Genomic DNA, 25887 nt, shown 5'->3' on the forward strand with positions numbered 1-25887 from the left:
AACTTTATTATTACTGTTGTTATTTTATGAAAGGGAAAATTGCCTGACTACATTTTGAAATGTTTGCAAATATTTCGTCCTTGGGTAAAATCAGGGAATGGGAGAAGATCAAAGATATTTCAGAGATGCAAAATGAATTTCTTTCTCCATAATGCTTCTTTCATTTCCACTGTCTAAAAGATCTGAAAAAGAACATTCAGTGATGACATACATTATTCAAAAGTATTTTCTCTGGAGAGGACAGGGCTTTTCTTAACCTCCTTCTAGGTCAGGGCAGCTATGTCAGGTCAAGTGGAAGCATGAGGTCATATTGGGGCTGGAGGCTTAGCCCCGATGATTCCTCTAGGAGAGTCAAAGGGATACTTGACATTTGTTACTTCCAGTGGACTGGGAAAATATCCCTTCTGTGTTAAGTGCTTATTCTTCAGATTCAAAAAGCACAGGAGACTGTACTGACAAACTTGATGAGCAGGGCCGTCAGGACTCCCACTGAAAGCTCAGAGTATCAAGGTCTCAGCAGGCACGAGAAACACAAAATTGAACAGTGAGTTAGGACAGGGAAAATTGCAGGGAAGTAAGACTGGCACAACTTGTTGAAATTCATGTTCCATTAAGGAGTAGGAAAAAATTACCTTGAATGGGCTACTTAAGATGAAAAGAAAAATTGTATTTTCAAAGTTTTCATTTGATATAGACTTCTTATTGACACAAAATTCTTGTAAAAACCAAAAATGAGCAGAAGACCTAAATAGGCATTTCTCCAAAGAAGATATAAGATGGCCAAAATTGCTAATTATTCAGTTCAGTTCAGTTGCTCAGTCGTGTCTGACTCTGCGACCCCATGAATCACAGCACACCAGGCCTCCCTGCCCATCACCAGCTCCCGGAGTTTACTCAAACTCATGTCCATCAAGTCGGTGATGCCATCTAGCCATCTCATCCTTTTTCATCCCCTTCTCCTCCTGCCCCCAATCCCTCCCAGCATCAGGGTCTTTTCCAATGAGTCAACTCTTCGCATCAGGTGGCCAAAATATTGGAGTTTCAGCTTCAGCATCAGTCCTTCCAATGAAGACCCAGGACTGATCTCGTTTAGGATGGACTGGTTGGAGGTTAATAGAGAAATGCAAATCAACACTGTAAAGAAGTATCACCTCATACCAGGCAGAATGGCCATCATCAAAAAGTTTATAAACAATAAATGCTGGAGAGGATGTGGAGAAAAGGGAACCCTCTTAAACTGCTGGTGGGAATGCAAATTGGTGCAGCCACTATGAACAACACTATGGAGGTTCCTTAAAAAACTAAAACTAGAGCTACCCCATGACCCTCCAATTCCACTCCTGGGCATATATCTGGAGAAGGCAAAGACTCTAATTTGAAAAGGTACACACTCTCAAATGTTTAGCACTAGGTACAATAGCCAAGACAGGGAAGCAACCTTAAATGTTCATCAACAGATGAACTGGTAAAGATGAAGTGGTGTATATGTGTGTCTGTATCTATACATAGACACACACAATGGAATATTACTTAGCCATAAAAAGGAGTGAAATGACATTTGCAACAACATGGATGGACCTAGCGATTATCATACTAAGTGAAGTAAGTGAGAAAAAGGCAGACGGATATCATCTGGTGTTATTTATTTGTGGAATCTGAAGAAATGATACAAATAAACATATTTACAAGACAGAAATAGACTCATAAGACATAGAAAACAAATTTATGGTACCGAAGGGGAAGGAGGGGGAGGTAAATTAGGAATTTGGGATTAACATAAACATACTACTATATATAAAATAGATAAACAGCAAGAACCTACTGTATAGCACAGGGAACTCTATCTTATAATAACCTATAGTGGGAAAGAATCTGAATATACATATATATGTGTGTGTATAATAACTGAATCACTTGCTTCATACCTGCAACATTGTAAATTTGACTATACTTCAAAAAACAGTAAAGTGAAAAAAATTCTTCTTATAAATTATTTTTACCCCCAATAAATAAAAATTGGTTTTCTGAATAGACTGTGTGTATCTACCCATGTGGGAAACCTGTTCATCAGGACAGAATGATCTCAGAGATTAGGTAGAATGGTTTGATCTTCACCTCTCTTAGCCTGGGGTAGTGTTCACTTATTTCTTTTTTTGAAAAGTTTTAAGATCTGTTTCCCATGAGAGATTAAAAATCCAGGTTACCAATGAAAACATGCACAGATCTTCATGTCCCTTTAATCTCTTGACTCGTCAGATGCATCTCTCTGGTTGAATTTCATTTGCATGTTGATTTCATTTGTGGTTTGTGTAAAGTTCACTTCCAGGGCTGTGGTGCTTCATATATCTGTGCAGATTAATCACCATACAATTGGGCTGATGTGGGAGTTGAGTGCAGTGAAAAGGAAGTCATACTCTGCTTGCCAAGCCACTGATGCGTCAACCCACAGGAAGGGGAACTTTTTTCACAAAGGTGCCATGTGGGCTAGCAAATGGCCATGATCACCCCCATGGTCTCCTGTTTTGAAGAGCAGGCAGAAATGCTTGGGTCTAGAGTTCTGGAAGTAGTCAGAGTCTTAGTCTCAACTATTTAAGTCTATTATTCAGTTTGGTTAGCCTGAGGAATTCAAAATTCTAATTTTGGGGAAGTCTTGGAACCTTAGTGTATTTGATACAAAACAGTGCTTGCTATAAAAATTTACTGTTCAGCAAGCTGCATAATTTGGGGCTTAATTGCATTCTGTCCACCCACCCACCCACCCATCCATCCATCCATCCATCCATCCATCCATCCATCCATCCATCCATATATCCATTCAATCTGTCTCTTCATTACCAAAGAGGGTTTGCACTGGTCAGACAGGTGTTGTAAGTGAATGGTTCAGGGAGGGATTACAACATAATAGGACATGGTAGAGTCTTAGCAAATTGAGTATTTCTCCACCCATGGAGAGTGTCCATTACTCGCCATCTGGGGATTGTTGTCTTGCAGAAAAGCAAGCATGTGTACCTGTAGAAGTTTCAGATCTTTAGACTTTTTTTCAAATGAGCTGAAAATAAAGTTGTAAAATCTCCTGAGTTTTAAATATTGACTGCCAATTCAAATGTTTACAAATACTATGCTAACATTGTGAGATTTGTTGCTACACGTTAACATGGGGAAAATAGGTTGATCACATTAGGTATTTGGTTGTCAGTTTGTGACCTCTGCCTCTAAGGGATGTATGTGTGTCCTTAGAAGGGTGTCCAGTATCATCTTGTAGTTGAATGGGAAACTTCTCTATTTTTAGTGAATTTTGAAGTAGAGATATCATCTAATCATCCCTCTACATTTTGGAGGATAGGCATTTTTCATGATCGTGCTTGGTCATGTCCGACTCTGTGTGACCCCATGGACTGTATGTAGCCTGCCAAACTCTTCTGTCCATGGGATTTCCCAGGCAAGGATACTGGAGTGGGTTGCCATTTCCTACTCTAGGGGATCTTCCTGACCCAGGGATAAAACCCATGTGTCTTGCATCTCCTGCATTGGCAGGTAGATTCTTTACCACTGTGCCACATAGGAAGTATGCATTATTGGTGGCTATTAAAAAAAAAATTATTAGCCTATTGCTTCCTGATTAAAGCAAGTCTCTCAAGACTTTTCAGTGAGGTCCTCCGTGGGCTTACAAAGGAGTTTAGGATTGGCAGTAAAAAGAGAGGGATGGGAATAAAACTTTCTTGTTTGTTGGGAATAGACCTTATCTGTATATATTGGTTTCAAGAGTGGGGATTTTAAAGTAACTCAATTTAATCTGCATTTCTAAAAAGAAATACAAAACTTCTTGACAGAAATGCCAGTTGTTTTAATGTCTAAGCACCCATGGAGCTCTGCCAAGTTGAAAGCAAATTTAGGCAAATTTTAATCAAGATGGCATCTCACAGAACTGGCATGTGCATGGTTCATAAATTTTATCTTTTTGCTTAAGAAGAAAAGTGACATTTCACTTGATCCCATGACAGAAAATCTTTTAAGGTTTTATGAAAGACTATTAAGATCAGAATGAAACATGTTATAAAATTCAGTAATATTTAATAATATATTTAATGCTTTATATTTTATTATGTATTTTAATACAAATTAAATTTAATATTTTACAGCAAGCTGATTATTTTTCTGGCGCCTTCTAAGGAACTTTCACACGAGCCCATGTAATGCCGGACCAGAGTTGGTAAGATACCCTGTGTCCCTAGCCTCTGGTTTTCCCCTCCTGACCATCCTCCACACAGCAGCTGACAATTGTCTTCTGATTGATCCTGGCTTGAGTAACACATCACATTGGTAAAGTAAGAATTTAGGAAGTAGCTTAATAAGACATCCCAGTAGGTGGCTTTTCTGAAAAGGCAGGCACATATTCCTCCTGAGTTTGTTGGTTGCTGGCAAGTGTGAGCCTTGGAACACTAATGGTAAGTGGGAACTCAGGAGTTTTCCCCCTGGACTTGGGGGATATCCCCGTGCTTTCTTTGTAGAATAGGCAGATCTAGCATCCTGTTTTGTCAGATGATTGGACTGATATTTGCATATCTACATTTCATCTCACTCTTCTATTAAAATCTTCCAATAACTTTTCACTGGATTTGAAACAAAATCCAAGGGTTTTACTTTGAACTCTGTGACTCATCTTGAGCTGGCCTCTGCCTTCCCTTTCTCCCTTGTCTCCATCTAGTAAGGTCTTCTTTCTCTTCTGTGAATGGGCTGAGCTCTTTCTCACTCCAAGCTCCTTGTTGAACCTCCTGGTCCTTCTTTCTAGATGTCTCTTTCCTCAACTCTTTGGCTTCTTTTCACTTGAACTTTGACTCAAACTTGACCTCCCTGGAGAAGTTTTCTTTGGTAAGCCCAGCTCTACCATCACTCTATCCTATAACTCTATTTCATTTTCTTCACAGCATTTATTTGAACTAATATTATTGATTATTGTCTCTCCATTGACGTGTGAGCCTCATGAGAATATGGCCTCCTCTACTGTACTTTATTGCTCTATTTTCAGAGTCTATAACAACATCTAGTGTGAATTCATTACTCAAAGGTATTTGTTAGATGAACTAGTTTGCTCCCATTCAGCGGCTATACCTGTGACTATTTCACTCTTGACTGGAATATAATTTTATTATTTGTCAGGATTGGAGAAGAACAAGGACAGAGGACAGTGATGAAATGGGAAAATATGGGAATGGTGAAATTAGCTACATGATTTGAGCAGTTAATCACTAGCACTGCCTTAAAATAATAAAGAAGTAAATGTATAATACTTGAAAGTCAAGCCCTAATATTACCTTACAGTGGATTTCATTTTTTCAGATCATACACATCAAAGCTTTATCTTCATAATTCTGACAAGAATAGGGAGGCTGATGAGATTTTTTTTTTTTCAGAACAGAAAATAAACATAGTGGGCTTCAAGTTTGCTTTGAGCCTGTCTGCAGGGCTGATAAATGCGTTTCTGATAGTAGAAGGGGGAAGCATACACTTAAGATGATAAGCGACCAGAGATAAAGCCCATAGCTAGTGTCAAATTTTTAAAAGGAATCATCCTCCTACCACCCTGAGAGTCTATGATGATCCATGTATTTGTTTATGAATGGTGATCAGAGACCAAGGTCAACAGACTTAATCTTTTAAAATCAAACAGAAGTAAAATAACATTTCTTATCTTTCCCCTAAGACATGTTGGACAGGAGATGTTCCAAGATGCTGATGAAATTTTAACTAATGTGAATAGTCCATAGAGATTTAACTCTCGTCAGTCACCATCCTTGTTGTTACTATGTGGCAGAAAATATACAGTTCTGTTAAATGCTGCCTCTTGACAGAAAAATATGAAAGTACAACTGACAGCTCTTAGATTGCCAAACAATGACTCATCTGACCCACCGGTCATCTTGTCAAGACCTGAAACAAAAGAAAGCAAAAAGGGTTTCTGTGGTTAAGAGATTTCTGACACCAGTCCATGGGAGCAGATCAAACACAAGGAAGGAGAGGCTCAGGACAGTTTTTTGGTCTATTTCACATCTGTCAAGCTGAGCTCTAAATGTAATCTCATTTAGAACATGTATTGCTTTTCTGTGGGACATAAATTGCCTTCTCTCCCTTTTATTCCCAGCACTGATCACAGCCTGTTGCAGAGAGCAGAATTTTAAAAACTCTTGTGAAATTAATAAACCGATTAGAGTAAGGGTAATAATAAGGGAAGATTAGAAGATGGTCTGGGATAGAGGTGAGCAAAATTCAGAAACTATGAGTTTGAGCTTTGATGTGATCATGGCTCATTGTTATTTTGTGGCAACTTTAGCATCCTGGAATTGTATTCCCTTTATCAATTGGTCTGGAATAAGATGTGCTACCATAATAGTGCCAGGGGTGAAAGAACAAAGATTCATTTCTTATTCACACTGTGTGTCCATTGTGGGTTGACCATGCGCTCTGCCGATCATCCTCACTCAGGGATACAGGTTGATGGAGTAGCCAGCATCTCAGATGTTGCCCACTGCCATGCTTGAGAGGAAAGCAAGCTCAGAGGGGTTAAGTGCTTTTGTGCAGAACCAGCATGAGGCACCTCAACTCAAAAACTCACTGAATAGAAGTCATTGTGCCTGGCTCCACCTAACCACAAGAGGGACACAAAGTATAGTCATGAACAAAATAAAGGACATTCATTTATTATTTGTCTCCTTGGTTTTGGCACAGGCTGATTTATTTGAATAGAAAGGGTAGGCTGGTTATCAAAGAATGTCACATTTTCTTATTCAGAATCACTACTTAAATTTTTTTTAAGAGTTTATTTGAGCAAAAATTGATTTGAGTGGGGCAGTGCCAAACCAGAAGTGTTTAGGAATCCTGGCTCCAGGCGCCAGGATCTAGACTTAAACAGAGAAAATGCAGAAGTAACAAAAAGGAGACTATTTGATTGTCTATAGCTTAAAGTACATTTGGGTGTTCGAGAGTGGTTGTCATTAGCCTCTTGATCAGAATTACCATTGATTCATTTAATCATGTTTTTGTTCAGTTGCTCAGTCGGGTCTGACTCTTGATGACCGTGGACTGCAGCATGCCAGGCTTCCATGTCCTACACCATCTCCTGGAGCTCTCTCAAACTCATGTCTATTGAGTCGGTGATGCCATCCAACCATCTTGTTCTCTGTCATCCCCTTCTCCTCCAGCCTTCAATCTTTCCCAGCATCAGGGTCTTTCCTAATGAGTCAGCTCTTCCCATCAGGTGGCCTAAGTATTGGAGTTTCAGCTTCAGCATCAGTCCTTCCAATGATTATTCAGGGTTGATTTCCTTTAGGATTGGCTGGTTTGATCTCCTTGTAGTCCAATCATGATTTCCCCCCTTAATGTATTTTATGTGACTGGTTAATTTTCACAGATACATCAGGTAACTGATTATCAATTTGTGATCAATGCATTAATTCTTGAATTCAGCCAACATTTATGGAGCACCTACTATGTGCTTGATCACTATGCTACATACTACGTTGAATGGCTTTGCTGAATTATCACTCACTCAATCATCACTCACTCAGCTAACCCTAGAAATGAATACAGTTCAGTGCAGGTAGGGAAGGTTCTTGTGAGGCTTACCTACTTTGCAGAATTCTGGTGAGCATTCAAGATCATGTTTTCAAGGTCTCTAGTACTTCCAGTAGTGATGTTAATAATGATGTTACAACTTGACCTGAGTTTTATAGTTCATTTCCTAAAGTAATTTTTATTCAACTGGTAATTCAATTAAATAGTGCTCACTTGACTATTAGTCGTGGGGTCAGGACTGCCTCCAGAAATTCTCCATTCATTCTCCAATTGTGGCCCATTGGTTTGGAATGCTGAAATAGGGTTCATTCCTGATGATAATAAGAGCACAAATGCCAATGCATGTGCAGTAGCTCCTGGGAGAAGAGTTGATGACTCAGCACTGTTCCTACGAGGTGACTGCTGTAGAGCCGCACACAATGTTAGATACGGAGGGAGGCACTTAGAATGTAAGGATTTATGTCCCATCAAACTTACATGTAGACTTTCCTGATGGCTCAGATAGTAACCAATCGGCCTGAAATGCAGGAGACCCAGGTTCAGTCACTGGGTCAGGAAGAGAGCCCCTGGAGAAGGGAATGGCTACATGCTCCAGTGTTCCTGCCTAGAGAATTCCATGGACAGAGGAGCCTGGTGGGCTACTGTCCACAGGGTTGCAAAGAGTTGGACACGACTAAGTGATTAACACAAGTTTAAAGGTACCTTTTGAAACTCTCTGGCCTTTGGTCACTGAGGTTGGTTCCTTAACTGTGTCCTCCTCCAGTCATGGGATTCCGTGCTTCTGATCACAGTTCCCCACATACTTTCCCCTTAGTACATAGCAGCTGCGTACGTGGTGACATCTTGGTTTTGAGCCATTGCACGTTGAGAGGCAGATCTTCTCTGTGAAGGTTGTGGATTACTTCTTGAAAGGTTGTGGACCCTCCCTTAGCTGTTCCCAAAAGCAGCTACATTTCAGCTGAGTGTGAATATTCTCTCTGTGGTTTCCTCAGATTAACGATGTCAAATAAGGCTGACTAGCTGAGGTTTCCATCCACAATAAATCTGAATTTGGGGCTTTTGACGATTATTTTCCTGCTTTGTCTGAGACAAAAAGGAATAAGGGTACATTGTTGGTATATGGCTTCAAAAACCAAGTCTGCTTTGCCTGTTTCCATGGATCAGTCACATCAGTTCCTTGGGTTCTGTTCTCCCTCCAGAAAACTCTGGAGGAGACCTTCCTCTAGTGATAAGCCACATCCAGTTCTGCCCCTACAGGGACATTCCACCCACCCACTGCCCTTCCAGTTAACGAAAGATGTTTACAGATGTGCAGAGGTTGAATAGGCGGAAGAAGCATACCTTGTTTGGTAAGAAAATAGTGTGACTAGAAACATGGGAGAAGTCATGTGTGCACGTGTGTATATGTGCATGCATGTGTGTTCAGACGGATAGATAAGGGTGATTGCTTACCAAATGATTCTGTAATGTTGGCATATAGATAAAGAAGACAGGAAAGGCTTTGGGAAATGTAGGCTGGCTTTTTACAAAGGCCAGCAGAGACTTTATTAGATGTGTTTAGAAGCCATTTGCCATGTACTAAAAGAGTTGTCCACACCAAAAGGTCTCTAGGGAACAGGTAGTTTTCTTTTTTATTGCCCTAAGAATGAAATTGGGCTTCCCTGATGGCTCAGCAGTAAAGAATCCACATGCAATGAAGGAGACTCGATTTTGATCCCTGGGTTGGGAAGATCCCCTGGAGAAGGAAATGGCTACCCACTCCAGTATTCTTACCTGGAGAATCCCATGGACAGAGGAGCCTGGCAGGCTGCAGCCATGGGGTCACAAGTTGGACTCAACTTCTTGACTAAACCACTTCGAAGAATGAAATAGAAATAGGAACTTCCAGCCTTTTAGTTGTTTTAGCCAAATCTTTGTTGGGGGAAAGTCAGCTACTACTTTCTTATAAGACCCACCTTTAGGAACTCATTTTTTTCCAACACGTTTTTAGTATATTATTCTGTTGAGGCTGTGTTCTCCAAAATCTTAGTATAGAAAAGTATTTTTCCTTACACACCTTTTATAATTCGGAATTCCTTAATTGAAGATCACATATATTCTTATTTTAGCACTTAGCATAGAAGCCACCTGAAGACAGAGGTGGCTGTCTTGTCTTCATCATCTTGTAATCCTCATGCAGCGTGTACCCAGTTGGTATCTTTTGATTGATTGAATGAATGAAGACAGACCCAAGATTCCCAATAAAAAGAGAATAAAAGCCTATTTCTGTTTACTCTTCTGCAGTGGGGAGATGACCTAAACATCATATCTGATACCATTATATACATTTTGTTTCATGATTTGGCTTTATACATTTGTTGTTTACTTACATTCAGGACAAAAATATAGACAGTTCTTTCATGTAATATTATCATACTGAACTTGAATGAAACAGTATACTAAATAATGTGCAAAACTAACTCTACGTTTAGCTACCAAGGGGCTTTGGCATTTTGCTTGGGTAAATTTGAGGATGGTCTGGAAGGCTCAGGCCCTGGAATGGCAGGTCTGTAATCACCATGGTGATGTGGGTTGGAGGAGATGGATGGCTATCATGTAAAATGTCTGTTGGATGCACTGTGCCAGCAGCAATGCTTGGTACCACCAAGGAACCCTATCAGCATAAGATGTTTTCTTGGCTCAATATAGTATACCATAATGTATCTGACATGGTTAGCCAAAACACGATCATTTATCATTGCCTCTGCCAGTTACCCAGGCTAACAGAACCAAAAGCCAAATGCAGTGATCAAAAGGACAATTAGACAAGCAAAAGGCAAAAGGGTGAGGAAAAAAGCCAGCCAGGGATATATGTTTTGCTTAATTATGTCTACTAATCTCTGGGATTCAGCAGTCTGGAAGCCCCTTCTACCTGTGTGTATAATCCATCTTCTCCACGGGTATAGAACTAATCATTCCTGAATCCTCCCACTTACGTCCACATCAGTCACTGGGAAGCAGACAAAGGAACATCGTAATATAGCAGAGTGGTAAAGTATGTAGGCTCCATTGGCAGACTGCCTGGGTTCAGATCCCTTGTTCTTCCTACTAGCCAAGAAATTACTAAAGCCTCAGTGCCCTAGTTTTTTGACTAGGAGAAAGTAATAAAAATATGGATTTATAGAGTTATTGTGAAGATTAAATAAGCTAAAACATAATTATCACTTGGCATACTGCTATTATTGATCATGGTAGGGTCAGGGAGACTCAATGTAAGTGGGAAATGGAGATGTGAAATGTGTATGATTGGTACCTCAGTTCAGTACACAAGAGTGGATCAGGAACACAAGTTGAAAAATATAGTGTTATTATTACATATACCATTACTGTCACTACTGATGTTTTTACCCAGGAGATCTAAAAACTATTTCTATATTCACCATGCATCCTACTTCACATAACTGAGTATTCAATGCTCTCAATTTCCAGTGTTTAAGTTTTTTAAATGCTGTCTTCTCATCTCAACTCTACTGAGAGGTGGCAATAGTCAGACAGGAATCTGGTAAAAATTCCAAGTGGAAAGCACATAAAATTTTGCTCTTTGAAATGCAATTGCTTTGGCATAAAAAATAAGAATCAAGCTTTAGTCCCAGGATGATATCATTTTTTAATGAATTGAAATTGCAGCTAATAGAAAGCTGAATATATAAAGATTAGTGAATATGAAAAGAAGTTGTGGCATGGATTATTCATTATAGGTGTTTAGAGAGCAATAGGGATTTTTTTAAAAACAAAGACAACTCAGAAAAGCAAGTCAGGAAGTTTAAAAATGAATTCGCTGCACAGCTTGATTCTGCATTCATCAATATAATGAAGTTTAAAAAAATATTTAATAGCAGAGGTATGTGGGAAGAGCCTTACCAATATAAACTGTAGTCTGTGGAGCAGGCCCTGTGGGAAGAGAATTCTTGAATTCACTAGAATTCTTGAATTCTAACCTATGGGACAGTTCCCCTGTCTCTGATTTCAACTGTTTTTTCTGTATTGACTAAGCACACCTGCCTCTGGTGCCCTGTTCTTTCCCTTTCTGCCTGTTTTCCACTGGGACTGAAACTCTTTTCTTTCCTTTATTTCTACCTCTAATCACTGTAATTTCTTTATCAAACTCACTTTTCCTCCTGACCTATAACAACATGACCAGTGGATTTCTGACATGGGTGCTTGTAGCTGTGTTGATGGACAAGAGTGGTCAGTTCTGTAGCTTCAAGCTAATTGAATAGTATGTAATAGAGCTCACAGCGGTACCACTAGCGTGGCTGGAATCAGACACCAACATACCAGTTTCCTTGTTTCTCATCTTTTCAAGCCACGGAGTCACTGGTAATGTATACTTCTAATCAAGCAAGTCTAGTAAATGCAAAATGAAATAAATTTAGCACGAGCTATCAATAATATCAACATCATTTATAACTGTCAGTTATCAATATTCATTCTTCTCTTCAACAGTATTCCTATAGTAAGTGATGGGAGATTAAAGATTAGCTTCCCAGGTGGCAGAGATTAAAACAGGCAGAGGGTGGGGGAAGATAGAAAACTAGAAATTTCTCAAAATGAAGGTAGAAGTTAGAAGAAAATAGAGGCCATTGCAAATGGCTTCAAAAGGATTTTTCTAGTCATAGATAGATATTGGAATATCCAGAGTAAACTAAAATGTTTAGAAAAGATATTGTTCAAGAATGCACAAATATAATATCACTATTTGGGTTTCTCAAAATTTATAAAATATATAAAAATAAAAACTGCAGCTAAAGGCAGTCCATTTAAATATATAAGGTGTAAGGAAAATAACAAGTGAAGAAAAGCACCGATAATCTTTGCTAGGTTAAGGCTAAATGTTCGTCTTGATAACAAAATATGTAAGGTCTTATCTACATGGGTTTGATTACAGAAACTAATAAAGTATTCTCTAAAAAAAAAAAAAAAACATTCATGCAATTACTTGGCCTGTTCTAGAAGCAGAGCCAGAGAGAACCCAGTAATTCCTCTGTCTTGTTGGTGAGAACACTGTTAATATTAATGGGAATGCAGTGGTCAAGTTCTTGGGGATTGATAATAGGGCAACTCTAGATCTTTGAGACAGGTGGTTCTCAGGTCTTCTGACGAGTTAATTATGGCCCCCTGGGGTTTCTCCACTTCTTGGGGACATTCCCAGAACCCCTCCTGACGCCTCTCAGTACTGACGAGTTGGGGAAATGTGGAGATAGGAAGAGACTTTGTTTTTGAATTCCTCTGAGTTGAGAATCAGGCTGGAGGTAGGGATAAATGGAAGGGGCCATAGTGCAGTAGAAGGTGTCTCTTGGTCTGGGATAATTCACGGTCTCTGCACTGGTTCCAGCTGCTGAGGAGCCAACATGAATTCCGAGGAGTCTGGGCACGGCACTAAAGCTCTTTTGGCTTCTAGGGGCACATGGCCCTCTGCCAGGAGACTCTGGGGAGATTGATTATCACCGTCTAGCTAGTCTAGCTGTGCAGCCAGACATCCTTGCTGGTAGCATAAGGATTTGCCCACAAATTCATAGAGTCTAATGTGCAATGAGATACATTTGACATGTGCAGGGAAGCCCAGGAGCCTTCTTTAGATTTTGTCTCCTGACTGTAGTCCCTTGGGCTTATTTTTATTTTTTTTTTACAATATTTTCAAAGTACAGTTATAGCATTGTAATTCGTTGCTTGTGTGTTCTTCAGTTGTGGCAAAAATAAAACCAGAAATAAATAATAACATAGCAATTGCTTCCAGGAAATGTATGAATTATGCTTATTATATCTTATGGCATCTCCCTAATTGGATTCTGTGTTAATAAGAGTTGACTGTGGGAATAGCAATCAAGTGTACAGTCCTTATCACTGACACTGCCTTTTCTGCATGATTTATTGCAAAAGTGGTTACACAGGAAAGTGGATTCTGCCCAATGGGCAGCCTTATCAATGGTCAAACTGTTGTTTTCCCCAGTGATTGTGAGAGGATGGATTTAGTACCAGGAATATTTATTTCCAACAGAATGAAATGTCCAACAAAAAGAAATGAATGTCTTTTCAAAGACATCTTAGCAATGGTCTGAAAACCAATTCACAGTATTTAATCGAGTGCCTTGGTGTTTTCTGTGATACACTTTGATCCCAGCATGAACTTCTGTTCCTTTTGCAGTACTTCTGGTTTCGCTATTTTGGAAGAAAAGTGGTCAATGCTACTTAAATAGTGTTTCTTAAACAGTCAAGTGGGGGTGCTGATTCAGGCAAACCTACTTTACCCCATTTTCCTTGTAGACTATTTACATCAAAAGAAATTATAACTAAATTTTAGGATTGGTTTGGAACATTTTTTATATATCTGTCACCTCATTCATGAGTGTTTGTACTGTATTCTCTTATTAGATGTTAAGATTCTTAGGAAAGTGTGTATCTTTTTATAGCACTTTGCAGAACACTTCCCATGATCATCCTTCTCATTCATAAGCAATCATGCAGTGACTGTTTATCTACAGTGTGGTAGCTGGTGGTATAAAACATGAGATAGTTTAGATACTATGTTGATGAAAATTGAGGTTGCTAAAAATCAAAGACCTTGGCCAGACTTTCTCATCAGATGCTGTTGACTGCCTGGGCTATATATAGTATTGTGTGTGAATCAGGTATTTGATATATATTTAGTAATATGATGCATTAAAAGTAAATTTATTCTGTGGTAGAAATGGTGGAGTCTCTCAACATCTGTTCCAAGCCCTTATTAGTGTATCCTTTCAACTGGCAGAAGGTACAAAGTTACAAAGCAATTTCTCAGAATTTTTTGGATATAAGGTGGTGAGTGGCCATGGGGATGTTTTGCTGTGCTGTCAGCACTGGCACAAGTCCCAGGGCCCAGTCGCTAGCTGCATGAGTGTGAAGAGGCAGAGTGTGGGTATCAGTTGTGCTGGTGAAGGACATAGTAGGTAGTGTATGATGTGGATGCAGACAGCAGCCGCAACTGAGCCAGCAGTTCCCTGGTCAGGTGGCTCCTGGATCCTCGTGATTTCATGCCTTCCTGTTAATGGTTGCTTCCTAATTGTGGTGTGGTCCTGTGGTTATGGAACTGGCAACATCCCAAGGTGGTAGGCAGCTAATCACGGAAGAGGCAATTGTTCTTCTGATGGCCCAGCTCTATAGTGTGGCTTGGGAATTATTTCTGAAGGCTCAGCTGAGATATATTTCTTTCGCCTTCCCTGGTGATGTTATAAGTCACTTAATTATCTGTCAATTAAAATAGCTGGGGAGATTCTGTTCTCTTAAAATTTACCATGACTAGTATCCTATTGGACCATCTCTTATCTCTAAAATTTTCCAGAGTTAATTCACTAGCCATTATATTATTTCATGTAAAATTATGGAAGAACCACTAGAAACAGTCCCAGACATAATTATAATTGGGTCTTTTCAAACCTGCTGCAGAATGTTTACACATACCTCATATTTTTCCTGTCATTGATGAGTCACACTGGTATTATCCCCAGGGCCATTAACTTGACTTATAAAATATGTCCCTTGAACTGTACTTTGAAGCCCAACAAAACTGAGTTGTTTGAGCTAGAAAAGCAAGAGCAGGCAAAAGTACAGAATCTCCACAGGATATGTTTTGCCTCCAGGGTCCTGTCATTCAAGCTAGAGATTGAAAATACCAATATTCTAGCGGATGTCTAAGGCTGCTTATTTCTATGGGGTAAGGCATAATGTTAATCAGAGGTCAAGGCAGTGAGTTTTGTTGGCAGGTGAGCCATTTAGCTTTACTCTCTTTTATGGCCTCAGCCTTCGTTCTATTGCCCTGCATGTTCATACTGCCCATCTTTGAGAAGAGAAAGGGAGAGGCAGAAAGGTGGCAAAAAATACTTCCTCAAGATGATTTAGGGATGATGGGTCAACAGCATAATTTTCATACCTGAGGGAGGGTACATTTCAGTTTGTCTCCAGAGAGAGGAGAGAAATTCCATTTGTTAAGTAACTGTGAGCCTTGCTAAGCTGAAAAGATAGGCAAAAGAAAAAGTCTTTGCCTTGGAAGAGGATTTTTATCATCAGGAAAATGGCAAGTGTTGATTAGGGTGGAAGAGTGACAAAAACTTTGAGCATATAGGAGAATTTAGTTCACAAGAGAATAGGAATTTAAAAAGGATCAAAGAATTGAATGCAGCAACGATGGCCAAAGGAAAGGGGGATACCATGCTGCTTAAGAATGACATTCAGCTATGAATAATGCATAGTCCTTTCAAAAAATGGTTTAAATGCACAAAGGTTTGATCTCTCATGTTAAAAAAAGTCTGGAAGTAGATAGACTGGGGATGGCATGGCGATTCTAGAATGTCATCATGAGCCCAGTTTCCTTCTGTTTCTGTTATCCATTTTCTAAACACATGGCTTCCATTCTCAAAGTCAACTCCAGATAGCTGCTGGAGTTCTAGATTTCACCTCTGCATTCCAGCCAGCAGGAAGGGCAGGGGAACCTTCCTTCCTGGAAGCCCATATAGTACTTCCTCTTAAACTTCATTGGTCAGAATTTAGTCACGTGACCTTACTTAGTTGAAAGAGAGGCTGGGAAATTTAGACTCTTTGGTCAAGCAGCGATATGCCTAGCTACTGCTGGAGTTCTGTTACTAAGGAAGAAGGAGAAAGTGAATATTTGGAAGGCAATTCATGATCTCCACCACAGAGACTGAGCTAGACAGATCTTAGAGACTATGCTGTTGTTGACTGTGGCCCTTTGGCTTCAAGCAAAGGCCCTTTTCTCTGCTCCCACAAATGGAGTTTCTTATATTTACTTCTGGGTCATCCAAGAAGCTGAGGCAGTTTCTAGAGAAGACTGCCAAGAACAGTTGAGCATACACATAGTCGTATGAGATTGGCAATGGCACCTGAGCCTCTTTTATCTGTCTGTCATAGAGGTGAATTGATTGAAACAATAGCAGGTGAGATGGGAATTCTTTGGCAAACCACCTGGGAAGCTTGTCTGATTCATGCCCTCAGACAAATGCCTGCACTGGCTGGAGCTCTGGAGAGATTCTAAGAAGAGGGAACAGAGCAGGAAACTTTTGAGGTCACAGTCATGGGTGAATGTATCAAGGTGTTTTTAGAATTCCAAACCTGACTAAAGTCAACTACAAAAAGCCCACATTATGATGTTTTGTTTGTCCCAAGCAGTTTAAGAAAAAAAGACCAACATTTGAAAATCAGTTTAATTTGTGTGTATTTGAAGATTCAGGCCATTTGGCAATACCCTTCCTGCATCCTGAATGTTGACAACCTCCTGGGGCTGAGTGGGGTGGCCCTCTATAGATGGGGCCCACACCTGCTACCTCCCAGCCATTCACACAGGGCTGACCTCTTATGTCTGGCCCACTCTTCACCTGTTTATGTGACCCGCTTGGCACCAGTAAGCACCTATGCTTGTACCCCTTGCTAGGAATGGCTCAGGCAGTAGCCAGTGCGTAGGGGTAAGGGGAGGGTGCATGGTGATGCTATCTGAGTGGGGATCATGTGTAAGGACTCCTGGCCTGCGGAGATGGGACAGGATGCAAGTGGAAGCTGGGGTCCTACAAGGAAAGGGCCTGACAAGGAGGACCTGAGGCTCATGCCCTAAGAGGACTCTAGGGGTCGTCTGTGGGAAGACACATCTTTGCACCTCTGAGTATCTGGTATCTCAGGACTCATTGAATGGGCTTGAGTTGAAGCCATGGCTTATGAAGCTAGAGCCAGGATGTGACCATGGATTGTCGCCATGTTGTTCCGGCACAGGTGGAGTAAACACCCATGGTGTTTTAAGTGATAGCCAGCTAGTGTAATTTTTTCAGGGTTATAGTTCTAACAGATGGTGCTGTTTGAAATCCTTCCATATAATCTCCAGGAATGACTCTGTAACCTACTTAGGAGGCTTATTTGAGTGGCTCTCCACCTGGGTCCACATTCCAACTGGTTGGCAATCTGTTCGTTGACATTATTGTCTTTACAGGACATTAAATATTGTTTTTAAAAAGATAATACACAACTACTTCCCAAGCCACCAACCATTGTCCCAACACAGTACTGTATAGGCCTATGTATTTTTGCAACCCCCACCCCCCAATTTACTTGAAAACCACTTTGATTTTAATGTACAAAAGATAAAGAAGAACCCTGAAAAAACCATAGGATTCAGATGCTTCTTATTTACTAAAAAGACGTCATGATCCTTCAGATAATTCTGGACTGAATAAGGGAACATCATTTTCATCATTTGAAACTTTTGTTTAGAAACCATATTTATAAGTTTTATAAGGCACTCGCTCACCTTCTAGCCCAGTAAGTCATTCGATTGCTTTTTGCATCCATGGACTTTTGCTTGAATTGAAACCCTTTAGCTCTACCTTAGACAGTAAATGTCAGTCGCTTAAAGTGGCATGATTCTGATCTCTTAATCTGCTCTACTGCTGAATGCTGCAAATAGGAAAAAAGGAAAAGAAAAACTGTTTGCTACCTTGAGAAACATATGTGATTTCAGTTTGATTTTCCTGAGGTGTGAGATGTGCGAGTTCTAATTTTAGTCATTTTAACTGGGAAAGCCTCAACATTTTAATTAGCAATAGTGACATAAATTACATCAGTTTTATTTCAGCTTTTTGTGTTTTAATTTTCCTTAGGTGGAGTCAATTGTTATAAAAACACAAGTGCAGTGATTCCCTCAGCTTAATGAATGTTAATTTTTCTAGCACTTGAAATCAGATGCATTCAGTGTTTGAGACAGAGTATCGACCTACTCCCTGCATATGAGAAAAACAGCAATTTGCTTTTGACTTGATATTGCTGCTGCTGCTGCTGCTAAGTCGCTGCAGTCGTGTCCGACTCTGTGCGACCCCACAGACGGCAGCCCACCAGGCTCCCCCGTCCCTGGGATTCTCCAGGCAAGAACACTGAATATTACTTGGTATTAAAAAGCAGTTTGCTTTTTACTTTTTTCCTATCGTGCTGTGCTCCTCTCTACAACTTTCATTGCTGTTGTTCAGTTACTATATTGTGTCCGACTCTTTGCAACCCTGTGGACTACAGCATGCCGGGCTTCCCTATCCTTCACTGTCTCCCCCGAATTTTGCTCAAACTCATGTCCATTGACTCAGTGATGCCATCCAACCATCTTTTCCTCTGTCACCCTCTTCTCCTCCTGCCCTTGTTCTTTCCCAGCATCAGAGTCAGTTCTTCACATCAATGAGTCAGTTCTTCACATCAGGTAGTCAAAGTATTGGAACTTCAGCTTCAGTCCTTCCAATGAACATTCAGGGTTGATTTCCTTTAGGATTGACTAGTTTGGTCTCCTTGCAGTCCAAAGGACTCTCAAGAGTCTTCTCTAGTACTGTAGTTCAAAAGCATCAATTCTTCGGCACTCAGCCTTCTTTATGGTCCAACTCTCACATCCATACATGACTACTGGAAAAACTGTAGCTTTGACTATATGGACCTTTGTTGGCAATGTGATGTCTCTGCTTTTTAATTATAGTGTCTAGGTTGGTCATAGCTTTTCTTTCAAGGAGTAAATGTCTTTTTAATTTTGTGGCTGCAGTCACCTTCCACAGTGAGGAGTACAAGAAAATAAAATCTGACCTATTTGATTTTAAACTTGCTTTGTAGTGTTAGATTTTAGTTTATTATTTTCTATATAGTTTGGGTAAGTGCTCACATGAAGATACCCTTTCATATCTACTTTGCAACTAATAACACTTGGAACATTTCTTCTAATGATTTCTAAATTTGAATCCTAGCAAAATAGAATTAGAGATTCTGTTTTCAGAGAATGTTTGTGTATGGGATTTCTTTCCATTCCTGTTTATGTTAGGGTGCTGAGGCTAAGATCAGCATTGTCTATTTCCTGTACATTTTGTCTTTAAAATGTATATTGAGTTGTTAAAGTAACACAAGTTCCTCAAGCTCTCTCCTCCCCCCTCCCTCCCTCTTGTAAAATAGATACAAGCTGGAGAAAAAATAAAGAACAAATACCCTAGAGTTCCATGAAGGTCATTGCATTGGAAATTTAATTTGAGCAGTTGAGCTTACCATTGTCTCATGAGAATTCTCATCTCTAATGTGTATGTAACTGTTTCATCAAGGAATGTGTCATAGATCAGTTAGGCTGTTTCTAATTTTCTTGCTGCTGAGACTAATGCCATGTGGAATGCTGTTGTGTAGAAACCATTTCCATATTTAAGTTTTTTTTTTTTAATTGGAATTTCAGAGGTAGATTTACTCATTCAAGGAGCGTATTTCATTTAGTTTTACAATGCAGGAAGCACATACATTTTTTTTTAATACTCTACCTTGCTTTTTTTTTTTTGTGATTGGTGCATCAAATGAGAAACTGGGAGGAGAAACACTGGTAAAGGAGGAAAGAATGATAATTTGCAGCTTTGCTACCTAGGTCTTGTTTGCTAACTGCAAAAGATTTGTTGGCAGAAGGGGACAACAAATTTGAACCAGCCTGCCCACCATCTGTGTTTTTTCCTGTTGGTCCTGATGGCCAAGAGACACTACCAAGCCTTTTGAGGTTTTACTGAGACAAGGCAAATTAACAAACACTTGAGTGCTTACTATATACTTTGAAGAACACTTGGGTATGTTGCTCAGCAAAATAGATGGGCAGAGGTCTGAGACCTGCCCACTTAATTTGAAAGGCAGTTATTAATCTTGTGGGCTGATCGTGATTACTCCAATCAGGAGGGGTCACTAGGTCTAGATGACAATCCTTTGGAGTCTTGAGTCATGGTGAGTTTTCACTCTGTGGCCTGGCACCTTGATGGCCTTTGGTCTTCTTTCCTCTGTTCCACCTGCTCCTGTATGGAGGCTGAACTACTGAGTCTGCACGGAACTATTCCCCGGGGTCCATTAATTCTTGAGATCCTTAGGAAATGATACTGGATTAAATAAGTGAAAACAACTTCTGTGTGTGTGTGTGTGTGTGTGTGTGTGTGTGTATGGAGGAGAATTAAAGAAGATTTCTGATGTTAAAAAGCAGCATTCATACTTGAGAAGATTGAGAACCATTTCTCCACACTGTGGGCAGAAGAGGAGGAGGAGGTGGAGGAAGAACTGGTAGTTTGGGGACCCCACAGCTCTTGGGGTGGTGAGACCACACAGCTGTGTTAATTCTGCTCCACATGGTGCAGTTGGCTTGTCTGCAGTGGGTTTCATTGTAGGTCATCAAGGTGGGTGGATGCTACCAGGCAAGTGGCTAGCTTTAGAAGGACACCTAGCTCTCTGGATTTGTGCTTTCTCATTGATTTTGGTGTCCGAACATTTCCCTTTCTTTGTAAATAATGTCTGCATTTAAACATTTAAGAATATTTTACCCAGCATATTTTGCTTTTTTTCACCAAAAGAAGTACTATCAATACTGTTGTAAGAGAACAGTAGTTCTTTCCAATATGGCTGGCGATAAAATATGCAATCTGTTCTCTGCACAGCAGTCAGGGTGAGGTGATCTTTTAAGATATAAATCAGATCACATCAGTCCCCTGCTTTAAACCTCCATGGCCTGTCACTGCTCTTAGATTAAAAGCAAAACTCCTTTTCATAATTTACAAATGTCTGCATGATCTAGCTCCTACTGATCTCATCCCCTAGTCTCTCCTTCTCCTGCTCACTGACTTCCAACCTCCTTTTAGTTCCTTGTTTCAAGTCCAGGACTACAACAGTGCCAAGAAATGCATGTTTGTGGGATGAATTAATGAATTAAATAGTCTACACCATTTGATTCCTGAAGTTGGTAGAATACTATTATTTCAACTTTATCATTAAGGTAAACTGGGATATAGGGAAAAAAAGAAGGAATATTTAGCATTAAAAAATACGTAATGCTTTATTAGGACTCATTAAAATTATGGGATGTTAGAACACAGAAGGGTGTTTGTCTCCTTTAACTCAGACTCTTATTTTACAGATGTAAAAACTAAGACCCTGAGATTCAGGAGTGGCTCAGATTTCACTGGGGGTGCCGTCAAGTGATACATCTCCTGTCCCGTACTTCATGAGTGTAGCCAAATAGCTCACCATGAGTCATGGCTGCTATCTGGTGAAGTGGGCACAGCAATGAATATTAGGATAGCAATTTGCCCTAGATTTTGCAAAACCATGGGAAATGGATTGAACAAATTTTCCTGTCATTTCCTAAAGAGGTAGTAAATCATGATACTTTAAGAACTTAGGAAACAGTGTCTGACTGCTTTTCTAAAATTCTGCAAGGTGAATATAGAGAGACAATTGTAGCTTTCCTTTCTGCCTATTGCTTTCTGAATGTCTACAGATTACTTTCTTCAGCTTGTGTTAGAATGTCAGGAGCAGGATCCACACCTTCTCACACACTCTGTACTGTCAGAGTCCCTCAACACAAGGAGGAGGTTTTAGGTGAATTTCCCTTTGAAAGACAGTAGGAAGGAGACAAATGAAAAAGATGATTCATCATTTCTATGACCTTGATGAAAAGGAAAAAATTCATCCTGGCAAATTCAGAAGTCTATTATAAACATGCATGTTGCATATGTATTCTTTACTTTGTACTCGTAAGATTTTAGAACCTGGAAGAAAAGGAAAAGTGAGAAAACAGCAGTCATAAATTTAATGTTCTTGATTAAACTAATAGGTTTTATATTTTACTCAGTGAATATAAGCTTGTCTCTTCTGGTAAAGAATACAGGTTTGTTAGGAGACAATGAATATATTTCAGAAGTATTTCAGTGATTTTATTCATACAGAAATTTGGATTATCCTGGAAACCAATTTGTTAGTATGTTTCAAGATTTTGAGCCTGTATACTCCCTTGGCTCAATAGTTGAACTTTTAGAAATTTATCCTATCTTAAGAATCTAGCCTAGAGAAATATCTAAAATGCAGTCATTTTTACAAAAAGATGTTCATAGCAATAATACTTATAATAAGAAAACTGGATATTACCTAGTACTGAAATATAAGTACAGTTTGTGGCAGGCCTATTTGATATATTTTATGCAACTGTTTAACAAATTAAATATTTTTAAGTGATGAAGGTATTGTAGATAAAACTATATATATATATAATATATAATCTTAACTATGTTTAAAAAAAAGACTGAAAAGAAAGAAGCTAAACTCTCAATAAAACCTATCTCTGGCTTTGAGTACTGCTTTTTAGTTTATTCTTTGTATTTTCACTTCTTCTACTATATGCTTATATTAACAATCAGGAAATGAAATGATTTCTTAGCAAAAGAATACAGTGAATGGATATTTAAACATATGTTTGGAATTGCATAAACACCTTTACAGAAGAATATATATATCCTTTTATAAATATATATATGTATATATAATTTTTTCTTACCTAAACAGCTCCTCTTAAAGAGAAAATCTTTGGCCAGAAATTATGGCAAATTAAAATTTAATAAATTAATTTTTGTGTGTGTTTAGACTATCTCTTGTGTTGCTTTTGCCATAAACCTGAATTAGTTGATGGAAGGTGGAACGACTCTTGCATAAAGACTTCATTGGGCAGATTAGAGGATAAAGTGCCCGAGAATTGTTTTGTGGAAAGAGTTATTGCTGGAAAGTCAGAAGAACTCTGTTCTTAATGTGGTTCTTTAGTGTGGTCACAGGTCACATCTTTTCCTAATTTTCCCCTGTAAGAGATTGGTGCCTAGTTCAGGAAGGGCATGATATGGGGTTGGCCAAAACTTCGCTTGGGTTTTTCCATAACAACTTACAGTATATTTACTTTGTAACAGTAAATTTAAGATGACCAGGAAAAATCAAGAACCAAAACTAGTGACTGGAGATCTCTATTGTTAGTGACTTAAGTATAAACTAAGAAAAGCTCACAGTCCAAAGCAACCCCCTGGCCATATCCTTTTGGGGAAGACTGGCAGCAAGATAGTGGGTATGGGGAGGATCATTGTTAATGAAGTAGAGTTAGGTAAGAGTCTCTTTATATACTTCTAACCCAGTGGCTCAGTGGATAAAGAATCCACCTGCCAATGCAGTAGACACTGGAGACTCAGGTTCAGTCCCTGAGTTGTGAAGATCCCATGGAGGAGAAAATGGCAACCCACTCCAGTATTCATGCCTGGAAAATCCCATGGACAGAGGAGCCTGGTGGGCTACAGTTCATAGAGTCTCAAAGAGTCGGACACAACTGAGCACACATACAGTAGAATAACCTTCACACTTTTATACTATTTGTTAAGGAATGACAATATAATGCATCAGTCAGAAGCACTGGCTTCAGAATCATTGGACTCAATGATTGCCAGTTTCTTTTTTTTTTTTCTCATTTATTTTTGTTAGTTGGAGGCTAATTACTTCACAACATTGCAGTGGGTTTTGTCATACATTGACATGAATCAGCCATGGAGTTACATGTATTCCCCATCCCGATCCCCCCTCCCACCTCCCCTTTCCTTCTAACATGTAATCCTGGGCAAGTCACCTCTTAATTTTTTTCATCTGTAAGACGAGAATAATAATGGTTCAAAAAAAAAATACCATCTTAAGCATTTGAATCAGAGGGAATTTAATTGATTAGATGAAGGAGGAGCTGAGAAGCCAAGTGGGTTCACTAAACAACCCACAGGGTCTCCTGCATTGCAGGCAGATTCTTTACCTTCAGAGCCAGCAGGGAAGCCCCAGGACTAGCAACAGCAGGGAGCATCTATGAACCCTAATCTGGAGGGCAACCTGCTGGAGACAGTGTTACTGAAGTCCAGGGGTTGAGGTCACCTTTAGGAAGTTGTAGTTATGGTGGAGTTGGAGACATGGAGGAAATCTCTTGGCTGCTGGTGACTCTGCGTAAAGCACAGAGAGAGGTGAGAAATACGCTGGCTTTCCTCTCTTCCACTCCTGTAGCCAAACACAGCTAGATGGGGTGTATGGGGAACCTGCATCACTTTCTCTGTGATACAGAGGTGAGTAGGGGAATGGCAAGGAATAGTCCTAAAAGGGGCACAAATTCACAAATTCTTCCTTCAGAGAGTATAATACAGGAGGTATGGTGTCTGTAGCTTTTAGAACTGCACCAGGCATGTATATGCCTGTGTTATCATCATCCCCAGTGAATATATTTTATACATTGGGTGCCAGGCAGTTATTTCTGGGATAGTGTCCTCTTTTCTGGGCTCAGATTGCTAGTTATTTCAGCATTTTCAGTACCTGGTTAGGGAGAAGCATTCCATGTGCCTCTGTCAGTCTCCTGTTTCAATCTATCCTGTGCTGAGTTCAGGCAAAGTGATCAAACCATACTCACAGACAACCAGAACTGAGCCATAGTCAGTTCCAAAGAATCTGAGCAATTCTGAGAACTTGATATGCATTCATTCATAATAACCCTATGGAGAGATCCTTGCAAATTAACTTTAAAAATGAATGATTTTCTCATATATTCTATCTAATTCCTTTGGCTTGAGTTTAGCTGTATTCTGCAAAATTGAAATAAGACATTTATTTCTTTTTTGTGTTTGCCATACTTTGACTTTAAAATTAATGAATTTAAGGGAGTCAGAAGTTTGACAAGATGCTTTAACAGGCCCACCAGGAAGACTCATAGCTGCTTCCTTGAAGCATAGACATAAAATAAAATTAAAAAAAATCCATCAGGATAAATCTCCAGGCTTTGTCAAAGTGCCCTCTTGAGTTGCTCTCCATTTGAAAACACACTATTTATTGTAGCACTTTGCTAAGTCCTGGGAACTTCTCTCCTAAGAGATTTTTATCAGTATGAAAAATAGCAGCTTTTCTAGGTTTTAAAGTATTGTTAGTCTTTTTCGCATTGGCTTTCCAATTATGCTAATTCTCAGAAAGAACATTTATTGGTCTCAAGTCTGTTTTTCTCCAGTGCTGTATCCTTCATGTTTAAGACCAGGTCTCAAATAAATGATGATAAAGTGTAATGACAGCTATCAGCTTTTGAGTGCTTTCTCCGTGTCACTTACTGTTCGCTTTGGGCTCATTCTGTCATTTTAATGTGATGTTAGGACTTGAAATGTCCCCATGAGACAGGCATTCATTTTAAAGACTGAGAAACTGAGGCTTAGAAATCAAATCTTCCCCAAACTCACATTGCTATACTGCCAGATTCACACTCTTAATCACTATGTGGTAGTGTTAGCAGATTAATGTGAATGTGAAACAATAAAGCAGAAATAGACAGGAAAAGGAATTAGCATGATACAAAATGCTTGAGGACCTCAGAATTATGGATTACTAAAATCTCAAAACAGGAAATGAACTTAAAGAACAGCTAGTTTAGTTTCTCCTTTTTACCACTAAGAAAACTAA

The 25887-nt window shown here is 39.4% G+C and overlaps 1 protein-coding gene across 1 annotated transcript in view; it reads left to right on the forward strand.

The window, feature by feature from the left end:
* The window catches only part of PDE4D (phosphodiesterase 4D), a 1564543-nt gene that overhangs the window by 127687 nt on the left and 1410969 nt on the right, over positions 1 to 25887 (forward strand). The window contains exon 3 of the mRNA XM_043488571.1: positions 4140 to 4210. The gene's annotated coding sequence lies outside the window, so the exon portion shown is untranslated. The remainder of the gene's footprint in view (positions 1 to 4139; positions 4211 to 25887) is intronic.

Source organism: Cervus canadensis, chromosome 16 (assembly GCF_019320065.1).
Source record: "Cervus canadensis isolate Bull #8, Minnesota chromosome 16, ASM1932006v1, whole genome shotgun sequence".
NCBI classification, from domain to species: Eukaryota; Metazoa; Chordata; class Mammalia; order Artiodactyla; family Cervidae; genus Cervus; species Cervus canadensis.